At 39.1% G+C, this 27,847-nt stretch overlaps 1 protein-coding gene across 2 annotated transcripts in view; it reads left to right on the top strand.

The window, feature by feature from the left end:
• LOC143348591 (pseudouridylate synthase RPUSD2) overlaps window positions 1-27,847 on the top strand; it is a 305,098-nt gene that overhangs the window by 112,226 nt on the left and 165,025 nt on the right. The window lies entirely within an intron of this gene.

The raw sequence follows: 27,847 nt of genomic DNA, 5'->3' as shown, positions 1-27,847 counted from the left end.
TCTATCGTTTTAATTTTGTTGGTACGAATAGATACACCATAATTATTGGTAGGTTAACATGCACATGGTTACGAACGTCACAGTCAATAGTGGTCTATAGTGGTCAATAGTGAGCCATACTGGCCCATCGTAGTGGTCCATATTAGCCCATAGTGGTTTGCAGTGGTCAGTGATGGTCCATAGTGGCCCATAATGGTCTATAGTGGCCAATAGTGGTCAATAGCGAGCCATAGTGGTCACTAGTGGCCAGTAATGGTCACCAACTCACAACTGAAATTGTGTTTCTCAGTTTAGAAAGGAATTATGCAATGATTTACTCCTTTCAATGGCATGCACGAGTCCATATTATTTATTTTGATATACACTGAACTTTACTCGAGAATTACGACAAATTGGTTGCATTTTATGGTCTATTGTACAATTGTGCTTTAATCTACTACCAAACGAGTGCATTATCGGTATTCTTTTCCTCCCGACTAATCTCTGTTGCAATTAATTTACGACTTAGATAGCGCGTAATTGCGGTTTGATATGCCGCAATTAGAAAGCGAATCGATTGCGCTCGCAGACTGTTCCGCGAATGAATATTATTCGTCCATGTGGGGGATCCGCCCACGGAAGCCCAACGATTGTTTATTTTAAGAAAAATTGGGAGAAGTCGGACTTTGAGGCGATGTGGAATGGCGTCGCGACGCGTATACCTTTGGCACACTCGTATAGATAATTCTTTCAATCGAATTACGCCCGACTGCCAGGATCCCAAAGCGTTGATCGATATTGCTGTGATCCGATTTGTTCGGTCTTTGTTGAAATTCAACGGTAATCCGATTTCGACCGACGCTGGCCATCTTTGCGAGCAAAGTCGAATTCAGACCATTTTTCATTGCACATGAACCACGATAAATTCATTATTACAAAGAATCCATGTCGGAAATAAAATTCGTAACGTAACAAATTAAATTATCGATATAAATTGTGCCAGATTTCGTTGCAGTCGTCGTATCGAAATCAATAACAATTATTTCAATTCAATTTTAAAATATTTTTGACTTAGAAAAATGACAAAATTGCATATTTATTTCTCCATTCATTATATTTTCTAGCCATCATCAATACCAATAATACCCATATTATATAAGTTATTGAGTATAATTCTGTAGTCTATTAATTTAAAAATTTTAATTGACTACATAACAGTGAACATTTTAGGGCCAAACAGTAACTATACATTTTATAATTTATTTTTAATTATTCTACAATTTCTTCATTTTCTGATTTTTTCTTTTCCGTTTCAGGTGAGCCAAGTACGAATCTCTATTACCGACCGTCGATGTAAGTAGCGTTTCGACAAACTGTACTATTTAAAAAGTCATGCGAATTCTCGTCGAATAATTTCGTTGTATAATTTAAAAAAAATCATGTCAAATCCAATGCAGTAGCTCTTGTATGGAGAGATTCATGAAAAATTCAGGTTTTAATCCGTGGGTACGTGATCTGATGGATGCAAATAGTTCTCTTGCGTCGCGTTTGCACGTTTCGAATCGACACCCGTTCGAATCGCAGCCTTTCTCCGGGCCAACCAAAGCGATCGCTTTTCGACGCGTCTTCCGTTCGTTCCTGTCTGTCGATTTCAGTTCGCCTCGTCTCGTCGCACGTTCCCATTCGACGGGGTTTGAATCGGCCTGGTTGTTACCCTCGAGACACGAATCCCCGTAAAATATCCATTCCTCGTTGGCTTTGGGAGCCGTTGGATGACGGTTCCGTGACTCTGGGGAATCAATTAGGGTCCCGCGAGCCCGCGGCTGTTCTTTGAGCCTTTTTCTCCGCGGCTGAAAGCTGTCTCGCGCGCGGATAGACGCAGAAACGAAGTCTGGAGGAGCGCACGGGGGCGGCAAAACGTAAGGGTCGACGCGGAGGAAGCGTATTATGAATCTTTCACCTGGCCTTTTTACACTCACTGCGTTCGAATCGAGTGTTTCGATCGGAGAAATCGTATTTTCATTTCTTATAATATTTTGTTCGTTTATGAGAAACTTATTAGTCGTTAAATTATCGAATTAATAGGGTAAACGATGGCCAGCAGGGGCCACCGATGGTCAACAATGGTCGATAGTAACCGCTAGTGGTCGGCAGAGGTCACCAGTGGTCAGTAGTGGTCAGTGGAGGTAAGCAGTGGTCAGCAGTGCCCAACCTTTCGCTTATGGCCACGTGTAGGCCCCGAAATTGCGACGAGACTGACCTCATATAATAATTGGTATCTTACTCTAAGTATTTCTTATATTTCTACGCATTGAGTGCATTGTGTAATTTTATTAAAGATCAAAATTTCCCGTAGATGCACAAACATCCGCAGTCTATTAATAACTATTAACGCTGTTCACCAAAGGCAGTGAAAGGAACCATTATACTGGATCCACTCGGCGTCCATTTCTCAGTTTATCGATTTTAATCTTTTTGCTCTCGCCGTTTGCCTCCAGCTTTCTCCGCTGACATTATCTTCCGTTTCAATTGATGACGCGTTAGCCGTTTCCTTCTAGGCTCCATTGTATTCCAGTTCGAAATCATCCGACTCTCCATTACCACGAATTCCCCCAGTCGCGATTTGCTCGATTCTACACGTTTTGCCACTCATAAGTAATCGACACGATTCTCAGGCGCCCGTCCAGAAATCGGTCGAGACACTTTTCCATTAGTTCACGGATTCTTCCGATTCCCTCGTCGAACCTCGAAACTTGCGTCCTCCGCTTCGTTAGTCCGCCATTGTTTCCTCGAACCAAGGTCCATTTAAAATTACCAGACTCGAATAAAAAAAAAGACATGTATTTTTCGATATTGAAAAACTCGATCGTCGTTCGTCAATCTCAGAAATTATTCTCTCGAAATCGGTATATTCATAACAAATTTTTTTATATCTTCTGGCAAAACAATACTTCAAATCTGTACAATCATAGGCGATATTCCTGTAATTTTTAAACATCTTGATATCATTTATACGGGATATAGGGAGTAGGAAAATTGCTAAAAGTAAAAAGAAAATTCCCAAAGTTGTGAAACTGTATTTATTAACCTCAAAATTTTATTTTGCTTGGCGATAAAATATAATCGAGGGGCTTCCCTTCCGTTACATGCAATAATAGTCGAGAAAGCAAAACGAGTTCCGGCGTAAACTAAGCCATTGGGTAAACTCGTCGTTTTACATGGAACAGATTCCTTCCTTCTTCCGTTCATTTTCTTTCCCTTCTGCTCGTCGAAAAGCGGCCTCTTTGTTAATTCCGTCGCGGAGGGCCCGCGCAATTTCCTTCTCTTTGATTCCTCCGACTGGGGGATTCGAGAGCCACCCCTTCGACTCGGTCCTTCGTATTATCGCTGGGAATTTTTCATTCCCCGCCTCGTCGTTCTTGATTCTTTTATCTAGACGTCCTCTCGCCGATGAATACGCGTAATGGAACGCGATTCTTTCGATCGTTTTTACCGTCCCCCCGCCCGGGTGTTTCGCGCGGATTTATTGGCGCCATTCACGAACGCATGGCGATACTGCGTTCTCTCGCCATTTTCTATTCCTCCGTAATCGAACGTTCCCCCCCAATTCGTGTCTTTTTTTAAAGTAAATTCGATTCGAAGGAAATTTTCAAATAAATTGTGAAACTTTTACAGTTGGAATGTTATTTAGCTTCTACGCCATTGCTACGCACGTGGCTCCATCTCTGCGCGCGATTCCATCGGGCTTCCGTTTTATCGGAACCTTTCATCGTTCCGCGAGACAACGGGAGCACGCGGTCGGCGAAAGTGAACTCTCGTCGATGGTCGAGCACCATTAATCCCCCATATAACGCACATATTACACCGAGGTTTATCGATCATCCGATTTCCTTCTGAAGAACAAGTTCCTGGCGCGTAGCGAGGAAAGTAATAACACCAAGGAGGTACAAATATAATTGGACTAATATTTCTGTACTATTTAGATCCATTTCAGTATCTAGACAAGCTTTTTTAAGGGAAGGTGAGCCCAGGTTTTACAAACTTTATTCAGAGTCAACGGTAGAATACTAGAAAGTAACCAATTTTAGATTTACAGAGTTCTGAAGCTGAGAGTAGTATAACAAACGTATGTGGCTTGTCCTAGGCCTGCAAAGAAACAAGAGCGTAGCCCTCTGGCGACGAGTTCGTGAAGTATCGCCACTATAACCTTACATTACCCACAGTCTTTCAGCGTCTTTCTCAGTGACTCTCTGCTAGGAATATTACACATCTAAAGTTACAGAATACCAAAACGTGTTAAAATCTCCAAGATCCCAGATTGTCATCTATTCAGTAATGAACTCTGCAAATTACTCCTGGTTTCTATAGAGCCAGTAGTAATCGTTATACGTTGTCAGAAATATAAACGGTGGTCAGCAGCGATCAGCAGAGGCCAGTGGAGACCTGTTGACGGGAGGTCGAATATTAGTTGTTTAAGAGCGAGAAGGGACGTGTGAGCCTTTCTCTCTCGACTCTCACGAGGCGGTCCGAAATCACTTCGGGCAACTTCGGGGAATCGAGAAAGAGGTTATGCGTCATTTTGCCTTTCCACCGTGGAACTAGAAAAATAAATTTTAGGTTATGTAGTCTACAATGGTCTAAAATAAAAATCTTAGTCGTGATATCGTGTGGTTTTGATCCGGCAGTGAATGAATATTTTCCGGGGCAAGTTTCGATTCAGGCGTACGGTATCGACTAACCTCGATCGAATTACAATCTGCGTTCGATTCGAGATCGCGGACACGATTGTTCGCGTGTTTTCGCTGGTCGTGCGAGAACCATCGATAGGATCTTATTGTGTCCCGGTCTCTCGCGATAAAGGGTTCGTTAACAAGAAATTCGCGTTGAATTTCGCGCGCGTTGTTCGCGCGGGAACGGAGTCATTCCGCAGGCGGGACACGGATCGACGGACAATTTCAATCGACGAGCGGCGAATTACCGTCGTCGAGCGACGAACCGACCAGCTAATTAACTTCTGTCGCGTATGGAATTAATTGCAACGCGCGTAATACTTCGCGCCCGGTTCCGAAGCGGGTTCGTTTGGATTGGTTCACGGGATTCGGTGTTTACTTTGTTCGACGATCGTGATTGCTCGTCGGGGGCCGATAAAATTGCGACCCGACAGGATTCAAGGGGTCATTCCTTCGTGGATGTTGCGAAATTTTTCATTTCGAGGTTATGTAATACACTTCCAGCTGGACGATGAATAGAATTATCTAGGGAGAAAAATATTTTTTGCAATACGATATGGTTCTTTCAAGTCATTCGAAAACAAATTATTGTTTGCATTAGAAATTTGTTCGAATTGTTCAAATAGTATCATAGGGAATATTAGTGGTACCCCTCATAATTAGCACTAGGACTACCGACAGTTATGGTGTATTTGCACAAAACAAAAAATTTCAATGATGTTTGCAATAGAAATTTGTTTGAATTATTAAAATAGTATCATAGGGAATATTAGTTGTACCCCCCAGAATTAACACTAGAACTACCGACAGTTATGGTGTATTTGCATCAAAATGTTAACGAATGATCGACAAAAGCGTGCTCTATGAATCGATGCCTACACTTTAGTTAAATCATAGGTTAGTTGGTTCCATCTAAATGGTACAATTACACCTTGGAGACAAATTATTGTTTGCATTAGAAATTTGTTCGATTTATTCAAATAGTATCATAGGGAATATTAGTTGTACTCCCCACAATTAGCACTAGAACTACCGACAGTTATGGTGTATTTGCACCAAACAAGAAATTTCAATGATGTTTGCAATAGAAATTTGTTTGAATTATTAAAATAGTATCATAGGGAATATTAATTGTACCCCTCATAATTAACACTAGAACTACCGACAGTTATGGTGTATTTGCATCAAAATGTTAACGAATGATCGACAAAAGCGTGCTCTATGAATCGATGCCTACACTTTAGTTAAATCATAGGTTAGTTGGTTCCATCTAAATGATACAATTACACCTTAGAGACAAATTATTGCTTGCATTAGAAATTTGTTCGAATTATTCAAATAGTATCATAGGGAATATTAGTTGTACCCCTCATAATTAGCACTAGGACTACCGACAGTTATGGTGTATTTGCACCAAACAAAAAATTTCAATGATGTTTGCAATAGAAATTTGTTCGAATTATTCAAATAGTATCATAGGGAATATTAGTTGTACCCCCCAGAATTAGCAATAGAACTACCGACAGTTATGGTGTATTTGCACCAAACAAAAAATTTCAATGATGTTTGCAATAGAAATTTGTTCGAATTATTCAAATAGTATCATAGGGAATATTAGTTGTACCCCCATAATTAGCACTAGAACCAGCAACAGTTACGGCGTATTTGCACCAAACTGTTAACGAATGATCGACATAAGCGCGCTCTATGAATCGATGCCTACACTTTACCTAAATCATAGGTTAGTTGGTTCCGAACAACGATACCGGAAAGTACAGAAGTGTCGTGTCGTTAATACGCGGTTATTTTTCCATCTATCGTTGACGCAGTTCGTTTCTATATCTTTATACGTTCGATAAACTAATATTCGAAAGTTAATTACTGTGCGTTGCTGTCGTCAAGAAACGAAGACGAAAGGTACTCGAAGAAATGTACGATGCAATGGAAGTGAAGTACAGTAAACTTTCAGAAATCCAGTCACGTGAGTTTTCTTACAATTTTTATTAGAAATCACGAGTCATTTTGATCGCTTTGGTAGTTCTAGCGTTAGAGATATTTAGGCGGAGCTGTGTGTCTCTTGTTATCGCGGTATTTAGCGGTGGAATCAGGTATCGTTCGAAAGTGAGGTTACGTTAGGCGGAATGGCCGGCGTGCCGTAATAAATTATCTTTTTCTGGTATCTGCGTTCTAGTCCGCGAAGCACGATCAGCTGATCGATGGAGGAGGAAAGGGAACGGGAAGGACATCGTGGCTCTCGGGGAGTCGAAAGCGATTACTTCCGAATAGTCTCTTGGGCTATTGCTAATTCGCTAATCGAGCACTGTACTGATTAGCTCGCGTGATCTAACCTGACCGGTCTCTGGCTATTGTTGAACGTCGACCAAGCAAATAAGCCGGGAACTTCTTCCCTCCGCCTACCCCCATTTCTCTTCGACTCTCTCTTTCACTCTCTCGTTGAAGATAGTGGAAACGAATCGTTGCTCGTTACCTGGAAGACCGGCGTTAAATATTGGAGGTTGAAACTGCGAGTTATCGATTCGCGGGAAACGTTGTCGGGGAAAAATAGTAGGACGCGTCCAGAAGTTTAAAAATCAATCGACGCGGTAACTTTGATTCCAGGCTATTTACGTAATCCGCGTTGAACTTTTTGAGGTTAGGTCTGGAACGGAAACTGTTGTCTCGCCATGTTTGCTTGGCATTTCACGTTGGAATATTTTCACACTGTAATTACCGACTGAAATGTCAATTTTTGACGATACTTTTGTTCTCTAAATCACAGTTTCAAAATTTCTATTTGCGTTACCAATATTTTAGTAGAAGATCTAAAATCCAGATGTTACTGTGGTTCCAAAAGCGTTGGACTGTAGGTTCTTGATATTACTTGATATTAGCTTATGATATCAAAGAGCTACGTGCACGGTTTGGTCGAACTGGGCTAATTTACGAGTATATCCAAGCGGTCGCCATATTTGGTACCGCAATCACGATTAACCGAGTCAGCGTTCGGCCGAAAAACGAAATTATCAGCAGATTTCTCGATGGTGCTTCCGGTCGATCGGAATTCACGGTCGTTCCGTCACGTTCGCGGCGCCCGGTTCCTCTTGCTAGACAGATTTTTTGTTTCCTCGAGGAGTTCGATCTTCATCGCGTCGAAGATACGACAGAGACCGGTGGATCTCGTATTTAGTTGACCTCTCGAGCCAGGAATATCGACGTTACGGATTCTTGGTACGCTGAATCGGGCTTAAATTGCGAATGGAATTCAGGATAAACAACCGAATTTGATAAGGGTCAGGGATTGCGCATTTAGGCGTGTGTCAGAGTTGTTTTATTTGTTGGTAGCAGTTGCTTCGTCAGTGCTGCATTCACTCGATTGGTCCACTCTGAATCCTTGTTGATTCACTTCGTCGGGTAATCGTTTTGGCATTCTTTTGTTTCGAGGTTATAAAGACTCCGTCACGGATTCTAGTTTCCTTTTCGATAAATTATTTTATTAAATCTCGAGTAGAATGCGAATTGAAATGAAAATATACCTTTGGTATTTTATACAAACAGTTTATTTACCAGTTAAATGTTTACGTCTGAGAGTTTTTGTATGGATATTTTATTGATGCATCTCTATATTTACTGGAAAATGCAACCGAAAATATATAATACTATAATGGTGATTCGCTATGAATATATATTTTTACCAAGTATTTGTTACAACTGTCTTACTTGTTATTTATGAAATAGTGTTTTTTAATTTTAATAGGCAAGTAATACCTAATTACAAACTTCAAAGAGAAGTATTAATAATATAAACAGTAAAGGATAATCTCCATTAATACGTGTTTTTTCTCCCTGGAGTGGTCACCCATCCCAAACTTGACCGCGCCCAATGATGCTGCACTTTGGTGATAGAACGAAGACCAGTGTATCCAACATGCTACGTCCCTCGACAACTTTTACTTCTAATTTGAACCCTTAAATATCTTAATATACGATAATATGGATTTATTCCAATTTCGAAAAAATTTTTTTTTTTTATTTAAAGAAGTGAATCACCATTATCACTCCAGACGTTTTGCGATCATTTCGTATGTTTTTTCTATTTCTGATTTCTCGAAGACGATGATATTTTAAATAAACACATAAATAAGGAACAAATTCCACATTTTCCTCTGCTCATGTTCGAACGTTTAAAACAGTAATTTTACAAGTATCGATAGAGAACCTTACATCCCTAAAATTTCTCGATCCACATAATCTGTTAACTTCTTCGTGATTTTCAATAATATACTGTACACATAAAAGTTTTACAATCTTAAAATATTTTTAGCCCTGGAACCTGGAAATTATTTAAGACACAATCATTGTAGAATACTTTTCTGTTGATAGTTCCGGGCTTCTTAATAAAAGATTAATTTTATTTATACAATTTCGAGACTTTTGCACTTTTTTGATATTTCAGCCCCCTCTGGGCGTAAGAGGGGCTCGCGTGGGCCCGGTACACGGCCGTAAAGCCGTGAAATTTATGCCCCGTGGTATAATAAAGCCGGGCGACTCGAGGAAGTACGCCTCGATCCGCAGGCTGAACGCGAATGGCTCGTTGGATTTTTCATGGCGTCGATTAAGTCGCGTATCGGGCCACCGTGAGTTGTTAAATTAATTCCACCGTATTGTCTCGGGATCTGGCCGGAACGACCGTCCGCGAAAGCCTGGAATTACATTCTGTTAAGGTCCTTTGAGCTCCTAGGAGATCTAGGAGGCTCGCGTGTCGATTGACCAACCACGCGGACGCTCGGGTCGATGTTAAAATGTAAATTGGTCCTCGGTATGTCGATAGGCATTTCCAACAGACCGAGAAAGGATAGATATATTCGCCTATGAATATTTATCCGCTGCTCGTTGCAAAAAGTAAGAATTTCCTGCGGGGGGAGAAACAGGTGTCACTTTTTTCTCTTTTAAGTATAAATTTTTTTATTTAGAATCATTATCTAATCCTATTTGCTCGTAAATAATCTTGTTTCCTCTGGACACGAGTCTTGAATAGAATTTTATGGATATTGAGTGGTAATTTTAAAAAATCTTTTATTCTCGATTCTCGGAAATGTCGTCGTAAATGTCAGAAGTATCGTTGTGTTAATACGAAGTTAGAAGTGATTATTAAAAATTGAACTTGCATGAAGCCTTATGTTCAGGTTGCACGGGGCGCTGGGAATAGTATGGACGGCCCTGGAGGTATAGATACTGCTAGGACAACGCATCGAATCTGCGGAAGAGTCCGTTTCGCGCCTTCTTCGTGTCTAAGAAGCCCAATTGATACTCGACTACCATTTCCCCGGAATATTGACTTAACACTTAGCAGCGTCATCCAATCGCGAAGCGAATAGAGCAACAAATCAATGGAACTGCGGTAGTGAAACACTTCAACGTACCACAGCCAACGAATCGTCAAATGTTCTCGTAATTCGACGAACGTTCTCGCTAACCATCGTGGAATATTATTTGTTTCGATCGTCGTTTTATTACCAGGCTAACTCCATTTTGAGAATGAAATTAAAGTCCCTCCGTAATCGATAATTTTATAAAGTTTTAACCAGTATTTGGGTAATCGAGTTTTCACTGCAGCTCTAGTAATCCGGATCCGGGGAAGTTTCAATTTAAAAAAAAAAAAAAAAAAGTTAGGAACCAAACTGGAATCGAAGTTACATCATTTAAAGTTTCCCGTAGATAGCTTCGAAAATTCCATTGCTTTTACCGATTAAAAACTCCGAGATATTCGCTTGCAAAACGACGACAAAAATTTGACAAAAATTCAATTCGACGAAAAGTTTCTAATTTAAATAACAGAAATACCCAAAATTTCAAAGTAGCCACAGTTCGTATAAGAAAATTTCTTGAGCTCAAGCCATACATTTTTAAAAATGTGTTTCGCCCCTCAGGTGCAAACTTGCGAATTTCCATTTTTAAAAATTTGAATAACCCCTCGGGTGCAAACTTGCAAATTTACATTTCTTTAAATTTGATTAACCCCTCGGGGGTGCAAAGTTACAAATTTACATGTTTTTAAATTTGATCAACCCCACAAATGCAAACTTGCAAATTTCCAGTTTTTTAAATTTTATCAACCCTTTGAGTGCAAACTTCAATAAACTGCACTTGGAAAAATTAAATAAAAATTGAACAATTTTAATTTTATTTACAATAATTGTGCCAGTCAGAGCTGTAATAAATTAAATCGAAATCCCAAGCGGGGGTGTTCCTCCCAAAAGGGTTAATTAAAAAATCGTTGGCGAGGGAAATTCAATATTCAGAATATTTTCGATCGGTGATTCGAAAGACGATAATATTCCGTGAAATTAGTTGGTAACTTCCGTCGACTGGCGGCTTAATTTTTCCCGCGTTCGTAATTATGCGGTGGGGGAGGGAATATAGATGCAAGGATATAGGCTGGCAGTTATTGTTCGTGGCAAAACCGATAAATTAGACTCGCAGAAACGAACGAAATCGCGGAGGCGTCGCGAAAGACACCCTGTAAATGCTTTATTGCAAATTAGGTTTCCCTTGTTTGTACCTTGCTACGATGTTCAGGGGTTGAAACCTTATTTTCGCCATCGATGTTCTTCCTTTGCAATTTGGAGACGTTGCAATCTAATACACTCTTATTTCCTCCATTTTTCCTATCATCAGGTTGCAAACATTGCAAACATCTTGATTCTAAATTAATAGTTGATGATTCTATCTGATGATGGCCTTCTGGAATGAAAAAAGACTTCCAGGAGACATCTTTGCAATCAAATACACTCTTATTTCCTCCATTTTTCCTATCATCAAGTTGCAAACATTGCAAATATCTGAATTTACTCTCAGTAAACTAGTAAATTAAATATGAAATTAATTGTTGATAATTTTATCTGATGATGGCCTTCCAGAACGAAAAAAGACTTCCAGAAGACATTTTTGCAATCAAATACACTCTTATTTCCTCCATTTTTCCTATCACCAGAATGCAAATATTGCAAATATCTTGATTCTAAATTAATAGTTGATGATTCTATCTGATGATGGCCTTACAGAATGAAAAAAGACTTCCAGAAGACATCTTTGCAATCAAATACACTCTTATTTCCTCCATTTTTCCTATCATCAAGTTGCAAACATTGCAAATATCTTGATTTACTCTCAGTAAACTAGTAAATTAAATATGAAATTAATAGTTGATGATTTTATCTGATGATGGGCTTCCAGAATGAAAAAAGACTTCCAGAAGGCATCTTTGCAATCAAATACACTCTTATTTCCTCCATTTTTCCCAATTATCAGGATGCAAAAACCGAAATGCAAAATCGTTAACACGTTCACTGTCCGGTATCTCAGCGGCGTATCTAATAGCACGGTGACATGACCCATATACGGGCCATAGACAGTGATACGTATCAAGTATCAGTCAATGAAATTGAACGTTCATAATTTCGTCCAGTTTTCCGAATTATCAGGATGGAAAAACCGAAATGCAACATCGTTAACACGTTCACTGTCCGGTATCTCAGCGGCGTATCTAATAGCACGGTGACATGACCCATATACGGACCATGGACAGTGACACGTATCAAGTATCTGTCAATGAAATGAATGTTCATAATTTCGTCCAGTTTTTCCAATCATCAGGATGCAAAAACCGAAAAGCAAAATCGTTAACTCATTCACTGTCCGGTATCTCAGCTGCATATCTAATAGCACGGTGACATGACCCATATACGGACCATGGACAGTGACACGTATCAAGAATCAGTCAATGAAATGAATGTTCATAATTTCGTCCGGTTTTCCCAATCATCAGAATGCAAAAACCGAAATGCAACATCGTTAACACGTTCACTGTCCGGTATCTCAGCTACATATCTAATAACACGGTGACATGACCCATATACGGGCCATGGACAGTGATACGTATCAAGTATCAGTCAATGAAATGAATGTTCATAATTTCGTCCAGTTTTCCCAATCATCAGGATGCAAAAACCGAAATGCAACATCGTTAACGCGTTCACTGTCCGGTATCTCAGCTGCGTATCTAATAGCACGGTGACATGACCCATATACGGACCATGGATAGTGACACGTATCAAGTATCAGTCAATGAAATGAATGTTCATAATTTCGTCCAGTTTTCCCAATCATCAGGATGCAAAAACCGAAATGCAACATCGTTAACTCATTCACTGTCCGGTATCTCAGCTGCATATCTAATAGCACGGTGACATGACCCATATACGGACCATGGACAGTGAACGTGTTAAGTCACAGTCGATGAAATGAAAGTTCATAATTTTGTTTTCAACCGTTGAAAAGTTTCGTGAGACTCACTTTGAAATTTCCCAGTTTACGGTTGCAACTTCTTTCCATTATCGATGCAATCCGGATGCTAGTAAAACTATAATTTAATAAATTAAATCGAAATCTCCCCAAAGGGTTAATTAAAAAATCGTTGGCGAGGGAGATTTAGTACATAGAATATTTTCGATCGGTGATTCGAAAGACGATAATATTCCGTGAAATTAGTCGGTAACTTCCGTCGACTCGCGGCTTAATTTTTCCCGCGTTCGTAATTATTCGGTGGGGGGCGGGAATATCGATGCAAATTTCCCGTAATTGCTCGGGGGCTAGCAGCGACGCGACAAACTTCGGGGAACTTGCCGTCGACGGGAACAATCGCAAATTAGTTTAGTTACATCGGCGGAAGATCGTGTAAAAGTGGCGCGCGAAACGACGACGGGCGTCGACGTTCGAGTGGCTGACGACTCGTTCTCTAATTCAACGTTTCCCCAAACTGTGCTCCGCGACTCGCTAATGTCTCGCGCGGAAATCGTAATTGATTATTAAAATTGCAAACGGAAACAACTCGCGAAGAAACTCGAAACTTTGGGCAAACGTTTGCCAATCAGACTTTAGAATAATAATAATTACATAAATAAAATGGGTATTTAATCCACCTAAAATCCTACGAGTCGAGTGAAACTCATTTTAAATTAATTTAGCAAATTTACTCAACGTTACATTTCGACTTTAAAAATTAAAAAAATATTAAACAATTTCTGAAGAGGCTCGTTTGATTTCTGGGAACAACTTTTATTTGGAAAACTTTCTGGTACGTTTTCAAATTCAAGACTGGTAGGATTTATAAAATTCGTTTAATTGTCGTATTCATGGCTTCCATAAAATTGTAGTGTAACCGCCGAAAAAAAGTTGTAAAGTACGGAAATGTTTTTTCGAGAGTGTAAAGAATATCGTGCAGCTCTATACGTAGCAATGTAAAAACGTAGTAGCCAGTTACTTTGATAGACTTATTTGCAGAGCCATTCGAATCGAACGCAGTCTACATTGAGATCCATTATATCGAGATTTATTATTATTTATTGTTGTGCGATCGTTGGTTATTTTGCGAGCCTCGACAGTACGTTTTATTACTGTGTTTTTTACGGCTCTGCAAATCGAGACAACGTGGTTCTAAGGTTAATCCTATTAGAGCAATTGTCTAAAATGGCGTCACGTTTCGCCAGAACGTGAATGTTTGTTTCGTTCTCCAGTCCAATAATAATATTAAAAGTATTAGATTTCGATAAACGAAAGAAGACGTCGGAACGTCTCGCGTTATATAATGTGACGCAAAAATAAACGATCCCCTTAACCTTGAGAGTAAGTGGCCGTGACGAAGGTTGCAGCATACGAGTTGACGAGAGAATCTCGGCCAATTTATCTCACGAGCCGCGAACCGGATGACGATTAATCCGGTTACGCGGACGGACCTTTCCCTGGAACAGCGTTGCACGTTGTTGCGTGTGACGTAAATGGTGCAGCTTCCAACAAGCTGGTTCCAACGGTAACGAGCCTCTGACGACGCTGGTAACGAAGTAGCTTCGGCCAACTTTGCGAAACTTAACGCAGAGTTAAGCCTTTGTTATCTCCCCTTACCCCCTCGCCCGTTGCTTTTCCGTGATAAAGGCTACAATCGTGTCGAGGACCTTTGGTCGATACAGCTGTAAACTGCACGCAAACAGCACAAACAGATCCTGGAATATCTATTAGACCCGTTGATTGTGATTGACATTGTTCGTTTAACACATTGACTGCCACGTCACCCACATGTGGGTGACACTGTTTTTCACTAAGGAGCTAAAAGAATTAATCCTCCAGATTAAATGTTAAGGAAAACAAATCTAAATGTAACTCTTGAATTTAAACAAATCTGTGAAAGTAAGTTCTATGACGAATAATGGCTCTAGTATTTACCAAATGTTTATAAACAAAAATTTCGTTTTCGTGGGCAATTTGAGGAGTTTGGTCTGGCAGTTAATGTGTTAAGGGGATTTCTGGCATAGAAAAGATAGAAAAGATAGTTTGAAGAGGTTTGAACAAGTTTGGTACACGGTTATAGCATAAACTTGACCTGCAATTATTCTTAGGAAATCATTTGATCGATACTTTGACGTTAATTCGTGGAAAATAAGGAGTTTGAAGAGGTTTGGACAAGTTTGGTACACAGTTATAGCATAAACTTATGCAATTATTCTTAGGAAACCATTTGATAAATATATAGAGTGTTCGGCCACCCCTGGGAAAAATTTTAATGGGGGATTCTAGAGGCCAAAATAAGACGGAAATCTAGAATACCAATTTGTTGATGGAGGTTTCGTTAAAAAGTTATTAACAATTAAATTCAAAAATTTCAAATCGTTCTGGAAAAATTATTTTCGGTTGCAAGGGTCAATTACAATCATTTTTGGTGAATAGACATACCCCCGAAATCCTACCCACTTTCTAGAAAAAAATTCGAGGTGTAAAATTTTTCGACGGGAAAAAAAAAATTCCAAATCGTTCTAAAAAAATTATTTTTAGTCGCAGGAGTCAATTACAATCATTTTCGGTGAATACACATATTACCGAAATCCTACCCACTTTCGAGAAAAAAATTCAGGAAAGTGTCAAATTTTTCGACGAAAAAAAAAAATTTCAAATCGTTTTGAAAAAATTATTTTCGGTTGCAAGGGTCAATTACAATCATTTTTGGTGAATAGACATACCCCCGAAATCCTGTGTATTTTCGAGAAAAAAATTCAGGAAAGTGTCAAATTTTTCGACGAAAAAAAAAAATTTCAAATCGTATTAAAAAAATTATTTTTAGTCGCAGGAGTCAATTACAATCATTTTCGGTGAATACACATATTACCGAAATCCTACCCACTTTCGAGAAAAAAATTCAGGAAAGTGTCAAATTTTTCGACGAAAAAAAAAAATTTCAAATCGTTTTGAAAAAATTATTTTCGGTTGCAAGGGTCAATTACAATCATTTTTGGTGAACAGACATACCCCCGAAATCCTACCCACTTTCTAGAAAAAAATTCGAGAAGGTGTAAAATTTTTCGACGAAAAAAAAAAATTTCAAATCGTTTTGAAAAAATTATTTTCGGTTGCAAGGGTCAATTACAATCATTTTTGGTGAATAGACATACCCCCGAAATCCTGTGTATTTTCGAGAAAAAAATTCAGGAAAGTGTCAAATTTTTCGACGAAAAAAAAAAATTTCAAATCGTATTAAAAAAATTATTTTTAGTCGCAGGAGTCAATTACAATCATTTTCGGTGAATACACATATTACCGAAATCCTACCCACTTTCGAGAAAAAAATTCAGGAAAGTGTCAAATTTTTCGACGAAAAAAAAAAATTTCAAATCGTTTTGAAAAAATTATTTTCGGTTGCAAGGGTCAATTACAATCATTTTTGGTGAACAGACATACCCCCGAAATCCTACCCACTTTCTAGAAAAAAATTCGAGAAGGTGTAAAATTTTTCGACGGGAAAAAAAAGATTTCAAATCGTTTTGAAAAAATTATTTTTAGTTGCAGGGGTCAATTACAATCATTTTTTATTAATAGGTATACCCTTGAAATTCTACGCACTTTCGAGAAAAAAATTCCTTACTGAAAATATAATTTCTGGCCAGGAATGTTTGCCTGAATTTCCATGCGAATCTTTAAAACGTCATAACTTCTGAACGGATTGGACGATTTTAATGTTTAAAAAAGCAAACTACGCGTATTTTAGTGTAGAATATGTAGAAATTCTAAAAATATTCGAAAAGCTATTCCATGACCCCATAAAATGAGAAAAACCCCATAAATATGGTCCAATTTCCAAAAACAGCCATAACTCCTACGGTAGTGAATATATTTCAATGAAACTTTTTTCTGAAGTAGAGCTGATGAGTACCTATAAAAAAGTATTAGACAACTTTTCTATAGGGCGTCAAACAAAATTACTAAAAATGAAAAACGAATTTTTAAGAAAAATCGACAGGGGGTAGGTGTCTAAATTTTTCGACGAAAAACAAAATTTTTAATTAATTCTGAAAAAATTATTTTCGGTTGCAGGGGTCAATTACACTCGCTTTTAGTCAATAGACATACCCCCAAAATCCTACCCACTTTCTAGAAAAAAATTCGAGAAAATGTGAAATTTTTCGACGGGGGGAAAAAAATTTCAAATCGTTCTAAAAAAATTATTTTTAGTCACAGGGGTCAATTACAAACATTTTTGGTCTACAGACATACCCCCGAAATCCTGTGCATTTTCGAGAAAAAAATTCAGTACTGATGAAACTTTAAACGTTAATAACTTTTTAACGAAGCCTCCATCAACGAATTGTTATTCTTGATTTTAGTCTTATTTTGGCCTCTAGAATCCCACATTAAAATTGTTCCCAGTATTGACTTCGATTCGTAAAAATGAGTTTGAAGAGGTTTGAACAAACACACTTGCAACAAAAACGTGTTTTATCTCGAAATCTTAGATTTCAAACATGGTATCTCAACAATATTCAATTGCCTTCGAATAGAAACTTTATCACCCCAATTGCAACAATTGAAAAATACCAACAAATCCACATCACATTTCACCAGGTAGAATCATATAAAGACCTAACCCAAACACGAAACATATACACAAAATTTGATCACCGACAAATGTTTTGCATTTATTCGAGAATTGATTAGTCCTCGATAAATTTTTCGCGTACAAATATGTCCTGCACACGGTCGAAATATGCGTGAAATGTTTGGCGGAACGTAAATATTTGGCGCGAGTCGGGATTTCGAGAGTCGAGCCACAGGTGGCCTCGAAAAAGAGTCGGGATGCGCGAAAAAGCTTGGGCAAATGTTAATCGAACGTCGAGGGATAATCGTTGGGCGGGAAAAATTGATGGATCGCGGGTTGGATTCGAAATAATTCACGATCGAACGGGAACAAACTGGCGTCATCAGGTGTCATGGTGTCTGTGGCTGCTGGGGAACCGCAGGCTCGTAGAGCGCCTAAATTCCTACTGGTATATACAGGGTGTCCCGTAAATAGTGTAGGAGCCGGAAATGTGGGGTAGCTGAGACGATTCTGAACAACAATTTCCTTTGCAAAAATGTCGGATGGAGCTTCGTTTTTGAATTATTAACGAAAAACACTGACGAATCACGGCGCGTGCCTGCCGCGCGCTCAGGGCCGTCCGAACTAAGAGAGCCACCGTGTCGGGTAGGTAGCAAGATGTGCATCGGAGATACGTCGAGGAACGAATACAAATAATTAAAAATACTACCACTGCAACTGTTACCTCTGCGGATTGGATAAATCAGTCAGATAAATCGAATTTATTAATTATTTGTATTCGCTGTTTCCAAGAAAGAAGAAATAAAATGTGGGAAGATGCTCTCGGAATTTTTAGGAAATTAATTCTTCGCACCTGAGTGACGCTTCTCGCCAGAGTGTGTTAAAATTAAAATAAGAATTATTTTCAGAAAATTAAAATAAATACGGTAAGAACCATTTGTAATCGTTTGTTATTAAAAACTGTACTGGAAAAGCAGACTGGATTTGTGCGAACCGAAACATTTTTCGCATGCAAGGGGTTAATAGAGAATTAATTGAAATTCGCCTTACCCATTTACTTGCAAGTTGCAATAGGGCCAGTTAGTGCACCCCTGTCGATCATGGAAAGGTCGAAGACCCCAATAAAAATCAGCTGATGGGACGGCCCGGTCACTGCACCCGCTTCTTACCCCGAAAATGTAAAAGTGAAAAGTGCTAGTGACCGTACTGTAAAGTGTTTTCGGGGTAAGAAGCGAGTGCAGTGACCGGGTCGTCCCATCAGCTGATTTTTATTGGGGTCTTCGACCTTTCCATGATCGACAGGGGTGCACTAACTGGCCCTATTGCAACTTGCAAGTAAATGGGTAAGGCGAATTTCAATTAATTCTCTATTAACCCCTTGCATGCGAAAAATGTTTCGGTACGCACAAATCCAGTCTGCTTTTCCAGTACAGTTTTTAATAACAAACGATTACAAATGGTTCTTACCGTATTTATTTTAATTTTCTGAAAATAATTCTTATTTTAATTTTAACACACTCTGGCGAGAAGCGTCACTCAGGTGCGAAGAATTAATTTCCTAAAAATTCCGAGAGCATCTTCCCACATTTTATTTCTTCTTTCTTGGAAACAGCGAATACAAATAATTAATAAATTCGATTTATCTGACTGATTTATCCAATCCGCAGAGGTAACAGTTGCAGTGGTAGTATTTTTAATTATTTGTATTCGTTCCTCGACGTATCTCCGATGCACATCTTGCTACCTACCCGACACGGTGGCTCTCTTAGTTCGGACGGCCCTGAGCGCGCGGCAGGCACGCGCCGTGATTCGTCAGTGTTTTTCGTTAATAATTCAAAAACGAAGCTCCATCCGACATTTTTGCAAAGGAAATTGTTGTTCAGAATCGTCTCAGCTACCCCACATTTCCGGCTCCTACACTATTTACGGGACACCCTGTAATCGCTACGTGGCTGTCGCGCGTTAAACTGTTGCGTGACGGAAGCTGCGTGGTTCGATTCGGCGAAATTCAGCGTCGAAACAACGAAATTGGAATTATACAAATTTAATAATTTAAACAGAAATAAAACGATATAAATTTTACAATAAAAGACTATAGTGTCACTCATCTTATCTTGTTGCTAATAGTGTCCCCACAGATTACGTTTAGCGTAAGAAACGAACTCGTTGTCAGCCATTTTGTTTTCTGAAACAGAAAAATGTAAAAGAGATTGTTAGAAAAATCGTGGTGTTTATGGAGATGATGCAACTGTAGGAAAAGTAGGTCTAAAGATTCAAAGATGGCGCCCCCAACTTGGAAGCGCAGAGAAACAAGATGGCGGGCATCGACTATCAATGTGGACGAAATTTAAGAGTTTAATTTGACAGTATCTGAAATATACGACGAGGGAGCTTGTTTTTACTTATATCGAGGGTGAAATAAAATACAGATGCTTCTAAACTAAAAATATCTAATATATTACGGTGAAATTTCTGTCCAATTCGTTTTATTTTCTAGTATCTGCTGATAGTTCATACACGCGCAAAGCAATATTTTTTATATTTACGTTACACTAGCACGCGTCGCAAATAAAAATTCCATGCTCGTCGGTATTTCGAAAACCTCGTTGTCCTGTTTTTCGAGATGAAACGAATTCGTTCGGGGAAACGAACGAGCAAACAAAAAACTGTGAAAATGCGGTTTGTGGCTTTTGGGTCGTTAAATAAATCCAAAAATATATAAAAAAAAAAAATTGGACAAATTGCTTGGAATACGGAACGATCGAAACAAATAAATCCATAGTGTAATTTCGATGTATAGTGAACTCGTAGGATTATTTATTCTCGAGCTACGTCGTACGACAGCTGACCCCTGCTCTTCGCATAAAAACTAATAAATCAGCCGATCTACTTCGACGCTTTGCATAAATCGAATTCTCTGCTTCCTGTTTGGAATCCTACGTTTCCCAGGAGACCGTTTTTTTTTTGTCTTCTCGATGTCATAATTGAGTTATTATCCTTTGAACGTCGTACGATAGCTGACCAGTACTTTGTAAACATCTCTTTGCTAGTAAAATTGAATATTCAATAGGTTTCTTGCTATTTCCAATTGCAGAATTTTGTCAGAATGCGTCATTTATTCGTTACACGGATTCTAAAACCAGAGAAACGCAGTTATCGGTATGAAATGGTCCCCAGTCATTATAAATATCATTCACGTCGTCGTCCGCGTAAGTTTTCAATCGTATTAATGCCGGATGATCCCGCTGGACCAGCCAGAGTATTGATTTCGTACCTAATTAGCCACTGTGTCGAGCTTGCGGATCTATGCACCGCATTATCAATGCATAAACGCACTATTGGCGGATTGGGAGAGCGTTGAATTTGCGGAAGTAAAAAGAAACAAAAATAAAGGACGCGAAAGAGGTATGAAACGGTATTAAAAAATAACGGAAGTCACAATAATAGTAGCTGTGTAATGCATAATAGGAAGTAATAAAAAAAGAAAGTAAACTTACGTAAAAATAACCGTGATTTTATTATCCATAAATGGCAAAGTTTCATTCAACTGCTTTTAAATCAAAACAAAGAACATTTGTTTCTTCGATGAGTCTCTTTCGAATCATTTTTATTTAATCCTCTATTCTTTTTTTTCTGTGTTTGCATATTTTATAATTAATCGTTACGTCTCGTAAAATTACATATTTAGTTGGTGCAAAAGGAAATAAAAATTTGCCACTTTTGACTAAAATCTAACGTCTTAAAATAGGCTGAGTTCGATTTCGAAAGGTTTGTTTCGTCGAAAAGAGAAGTTTCCACAGGTTAAACGTCTCGTAAAATTCCATATTTATTTGGTGCAAAAGGAAATAAAAATTTGCCACTTTTGACTAAAATCTAACGTCTTAAAATAGGCTGAGTTCGATTTCGAAAGGTTCGTTTCGTCGAAAAGAGAAGTTTCTACAGGTTAGATGTTACGCAACGACGGATGGATAGAGCAAACCTGTTTCGCTGGATGAAAATATTAACATTGAACGAATTAATAGCGTACGCGTCATCGGTTAAGAGCCTCGATTTTTATTTACGATCGATCGCGTGGAATGTAATCAGTTAGCTTCGTTGCTTGTACAAGAATCCCACAATTTCTGGCTGCAATTTCCAGTGAACGACGATTACGCGTGCCACGCTATGGAAATTGTCTTGCATTACGCGTTGCGTAACCTAAAAATCCTCGCGGTGAACCGCCTCAAATGTGATATAATAAGGTTTCCGTTGCTCAATGGGCCCCGTAGAAACCGTGCACGTGGATCTGCGTGAAAATTCACTGCGGAGACTTTCACGATCTAACGATCCAGGCGATCGTCGTTAGCGTTTGTCATTCGAAGTAAATTCATGCATCGTCTTCGGCGACTTGGTACACCTTCGGAAATATATGCTTCACGGAAGCTCAAAAAATTAAGTCCTTCGAGAAATGTCAAATATCTAGCAAAATCAAGGGATGTTGTTTCTGAGAATCCAGATTCTAGTGCAATTTATTTCTATTTTACATTGGGAGGGAGGAAAATACTTCTATTTCACAGAAGCTCAAAAAATTAATTTTTCAAGAGATATAAAAAAATCTAGGATAAACAAGGGATGCAGTTTTATTTATTCCTGGTATCTCGAGACTATTATTCATTATTACATAAAGAATTACTCTAGAGAAAATATTACTGTAAAAGTCAGTAAAATAATTAATTCACGCTGTAAGGATGTTTTTAAATTTTATATTATTTCTCCAGTTTGAAGGTTAATTTTTTACTGGTGTGTTAGAACCGTTGAAACGTTGAATTTGCATGGGTTACGTGGAGCGTTTAAGCTCCGAGTTTCACACAGATGAACGTTTTCTGGTGATCTCAACGCCCGAAACGCGGTGACCGGCCGGGGAGCAACTTTCTCGTAACTCGACGCTGCAAAGACACGGCATTCATTACGTTCAATTATCGTAGCTACTAGAAACGCAATTACCTGGCCAGGTATTGACCTTTTCGCGTGCAAAACGGTTACGCAAACGAGAAAGAAACCGAAGATCGTCGTTATTTAATCGCCTGGCTCCGAACACGGGACGTCAATTATCTCTTCCACGTTTTTCTTCGTACGACTTTCGTTCGAAATACATCGAATATTTCGCTAGAAAATTCAAACGATACGATCAAATAACTGCTCGGAGACAAATAGCGTTTATTTATAATTCAAAAGAAGAATCCAGGTTAGAAGTTTATTAAATCTACGATTCTCGAGTTTAAAAAATCGAAGTCTCCATTAAATATCTAAGAGATAGATTTACACGAAGCAAATCAGTTTTAAAAAAAGAATCCGGTTTGCAAAGCCAAATGCAGACTGCCACTGTTAGTATAAATGTTTGTAAAAAATCGAAGTCTCCAATACAAGCATCTAAAAGAGCGTTTATACGAATCAAACCAGTTTGAAAAAAAGAATAGAGTTTGTGAAGACGAGCACAGGCAGCCAGAGTGGATGGAAATATTTCGAAAAATTGAATTTGTCGGTAGCCAACGCAGTCATAGCGCGACACAGTCGTTTATAAGGATTGAAGTCTTTATTAAGTGTCCAGGCGAGTGTTTATATGGAGCAAACGCGTTTCATGAATGTAAAAGAAGCCGACTCGAGGGGAAAGCCGCGATCCAGTCGTGCCATAAGAGGCGGAGATTGATGGTTACGTCTAGGGTAACTCGTCTTATTGGGAAAGAACGGATACGCGATGCTCTCTCGCTGCTTGGATCCCCTGTCTATCAAGGATATAGGCTGGCAGTTATTGTTTGTGGCAAAACCGATAAATCGGGCTCCCAGAAACCAACGAAATTGCGGAGGCGTCGCGGAAAACACCCCATAAATGCTTTATTGCAAATTAGGTTTCCCTTGTTTGAAACTTGCTTCGATGTTTCAGGGGTTGAAACCATATTTTCGCCATCGATGTTCTTCCTTTGCAATTTGGAGACGTTGCAATCTAATACACTCTTATTTCCTCCATTTTTCCTATCATCAGGTTGCAAACATTGCAAATATCTTGATTCTAAATTAATAGTTGATGATTCTATCTGATGATGGCCTTACAGAGTGAAAAAAGACTTCCAGAAGACATCTTTGCAATCAAAAAGACTCTTATTTCCTTCATTTTTCCTATCATCAGGTTGCAAACATTGCAAATATCTGGATTTACTCTCAGTAAACTAGTAAATTAAATATGAAATTAATTGTTGATAATTCTATCTGATGATGGCCTTCCAGAATGAAAAAAGACTTCCAGAAGGCATCTTTGCAATCAAATACACTCTTATTTCCTCCATTTTTCCTATCACCAGAATGCAAATATTGCAAATATCTTGATTCTAAATTAATAGTTGATGATTCTATCTGATGATGGCCTTACAGAATGAAAAAAGACTTCCAGAAGACATCTTTGCAATCAAATACACTCTTATTTCCTCCATTTTTCTTATCATCAGGTTGCAAACATTGCAAATATCTTGATTTACTCTCAGTAAACTAGTAAATTAAATATGAAATTAATAGTTGATGATTTTATCTGATGATGGGCTTCCAGAATGAAAAAAGACTTCCAGGAGGCATCTTTGCAATCAAATACACTCTTATTTCCTCCATTTTTCCCAATCATCAGGATGCAAAAACCGAAATGCAACATCGTTAACACGTTCACTGTCCGGTATCTCAGCGGCGTATCTAATAGCACGGTGATATGACCCATATGCGGGCCATGGACAGTGAACGTGTTAAGTATCAGTCAATGAAATTGAACGTTTATAATTTTGTCCAGTTTTCCGAATTATCAGGATGCAAAAACCGAAATGTAACATCGTTAACACGTTCACTGTCCGGTATCTCAGCTGCATATCTAATAGCACGGTGACATGACCCATATACGGACCATGGACAGTGACACGTATCAAGTATCAGTCAATGAAATGAATGTTCATAATTTCGTCCAGTTTTCCCTATTATCAGAATGCAAAAACCGAAATGCAACATCGTTAACTCGTTCACTGTCCGGTATCTCAGCTACATATCTAATAACACGGTGACATGACCCATATACGGGCCATGGACAGTGGACGTGTTAAGTATCAGTCAATGAAATGAATGTTCATAATTTCGTCAAGTTTTCCCAATCATCAGGATGCAAAAACCGGAATGCAACATCGTTAACACGTTCACTGCCCGATATCTCAGCGGCGTATCTAATAGCACGGTGACATGACCCATATACGGACCATGGACAGTGACACGTATCAAGTATCAGTCAATGAAATGAATGTTCATAATTTCGTCCAGTTTTCCCAATCATCAGGATGCAAAAACCGAAATGCAACATCGTTAACGCGTTCACTGTCCGGTATCTCACCTGCATATCTAATAGCACGTTGACATGACCCATATACGGACCATGGACAGTGAATGTGTTAAGTCTCAGTCGATGAAATGAACGTTCATAATTTCGTCCAGTTTTCGACCGTTGAAAAGTTTCGTGAGACTCACTTTGTAATTTCCCGGTTTACGGTTGCAACTTCGTTCCATTATCGACGCGACCCGGAGGCTAGTAAAACTATAATTTGCAATTCGTAGTCTCTCGCCAGGTTCTAGAAATTGCCATACGCGTCCTAGCGAAGCGATTACGCTCCGGTGCATGCATTTGCTGATTAACGGGACGAACAGTGTTTATCGATGTATTCGTTCGCCACCAGTTTCTGTGATTCATTGATTACCGACGCGTGTGCCGATTTGATTGATCCAATCATTCTGCGTTCCGTTGATTTACCGCCGCCGTCTTTATTGACACGTTGATTGTAATTGCTCGCCCTGATTGTTCTCAGTTTTGAAGCCTTCGTTCGCTTACCAGATCGTCTAGAAGCTTTTAACAATTAATCTGAGAATATTTACACTACATTACCAGGAATTAAAAATGATAAATATAAATTCAATCACAATATATTAAATTTTAAATTAATATAGAAACAGTTTTGGATGCAAAAACCAAAGTGCAACGTTGTCGACACGTTCACTGTCTGGTTTCCCCGCGGCGTATCTAATAGCACGGTAATATGGCCCGTATAAGGGTCATGGACAGTGACAGAGTAAATTTTCAGCCATTCTAAAAACATGACACTTTACACGGGTCCCATAAATTTGATTAGCTTCGTCGATGGTCCGATGATCATCAGCTTGATAACGTAGAGCAAATTTTTATCGATTCCCCGTTATCCAATATGGCTGTCCCCGAAAAATACTAGCCTCCCGTCGCGCTGGAACTTGTTGATTTTCCAAATATTGACTTTGTGAACGATACGTAGCTCGCTGGTTGCTCGACGGGGAAATTAATAATCCTCGGAATTACTGTTTTCGTTTTTTTTTTCTCTCTCTTTTTCATCGTTCGTCGCCGAATCAAAAGACGTTTTACGCAACGCAATTGTTGTGGTAGTTTCCTCAGGTGCAGTGACGCAACCGTATAAATAGCCTTCCCAGAGTGCTCGGAGCAAAAGTAAAAAAAATTTCGTCATCGAGCCGTCTAAAACTAATCTGTTGCGTCATTTCTGTGATTTTTGCGTGCATGTATCGTTTCTTTTCGGTTAACGGTCTTGCTGACCGTCGTTTACATACTCGATGACGCGTGTGCAGCTTGGGTAATAAATTTATAAAAGACTTGGCAATACAGGTTTCAGGAATTTCAAAATTCCATAGATTGGTGGTTGGAGAAATATTTTTTTTTTAAATTATCTTAGCAAGGAAATATTGCGTAAAAAATGATTAAAAATCTAGTCTGGGATCGGTGAGCTCTCGATCGAAGTTCAAGATCGATGATTATAAATTCAGACGATAACGATCTCTCGTAGACAGACTGGCAAAAATATTATGTATCCTCTGGAAAAAATTCCTTCGCTGTAACGATGAAAATCTCGTTTTATATTCAACGAGATATCACCGCGTGGATCTTGTACAGCGATCTAATATTGCATAAATTATGCTGATTTATTTTCAGCAAAAGTGATTAATTATGTAGTCAGGGTGATTCATTATCCACGAAACGACGTCGCGGTATGTGTTGTCGTCTCTCAACAAGGTGGCGCAAATAAGTACGAAATAACATATCGCAATCGTCTTGGATGACTGTTGATAATTGGACAACCGATTCGATCGGTTCTCAGACGGCTGGTTATGTCAATGGGTTGAGCAATGGAACGTTAGAAACTGTATTTTTTCTTCTGAGTTGACCTACCACCGTACGAGAAGCGTGCAGTAAAAGAAACGTACGTACTTTATTTCTTGGACGACTCTAGAATTTGTGTAGGATAAACAAACGTTGAATATTTTTCTCCATTTCACTCCGAGTGGTCCTTATTTTCGTTTGATATCAAACCTGGCATAAATATTCATATAAAAGTCTCTTTCATAATGTACCTCCTTCGATAACTAATCCAAAAATTGTCAATGCAAAGTTTTTTATTTATGCACTATTATTCGTTACAAATTTATATATTTACTAACAGAATTAACGAAATGGAGGCTTTGCAGAGGGTTGTATCAACCCCTAAACATAGTAATTTTTTTTATCTCTTATATTTTTGTACATTAATCGAATTCTAGCGACTTAAGATTCTCCTAGTGGTTATATTTATATTGGAAACAAAAAACAACGTTTTGGGGGAAAGAGGGGTGGTACAAATTTTCTCAGAGGCAAACGGACGAATTGAATCGTAACGAAACTGCGTTCGGGGCGGAAGATTAATTTTTGCGCCGGTTTTATTTACGAAAACCGAGGGTTTTCGCGGCCGCGTCTTCGATTTCTGCACGGCTCGATAACCACCCTCCGAACATTCGCCCCTCGACGTTGGCCTTCGAGGCAGAAGGTCGTAAAATCAACCCCGAAAGCAACGATATCCCCGGCGACGCGGGCCACTCTTATTTCCGCTCCCTTTCACCCCCCGCCTCACGCTTCATTTCGGTTTCATCCGCGTCCAGCGGCCGCAGACACCGCTGGGGGGCAACAGGCCCACCCCCTCTCTATCGACCCACGTTTCATGCGTACTCCACCCTTGGGTTTCCCTGCCAACCCCCTCAGCTGTTCGATGCTTTCCGCCGCTTCAGGAATCCCCCCGATAAGACGTTTATTTTCCTCCGTGTTTTCGCGGGGGTTCCCATCGCCTCCACGAGTCTATTATCTAGGGGTTGTATCGCG

This window comes from Colletes latitarsis, chromosome 11 (genome assembly GCF_051014445.1).
Source record: "Colletes latitarsis isolate SP2378_abdomen chromosome 11, iyColLati1, whole genome shotgun sequence".
Lineage (NCBI taxonomy): Eukaryota > Metazoa > Arthropoda > Insecta > Hymenoptera > Colletidae > Colletes > Colletes latitarsis.
Note: the sequence above shows the minus strand (reverse complement) of the source record. Positions and strands in the feature narration are given on the sequence as shown.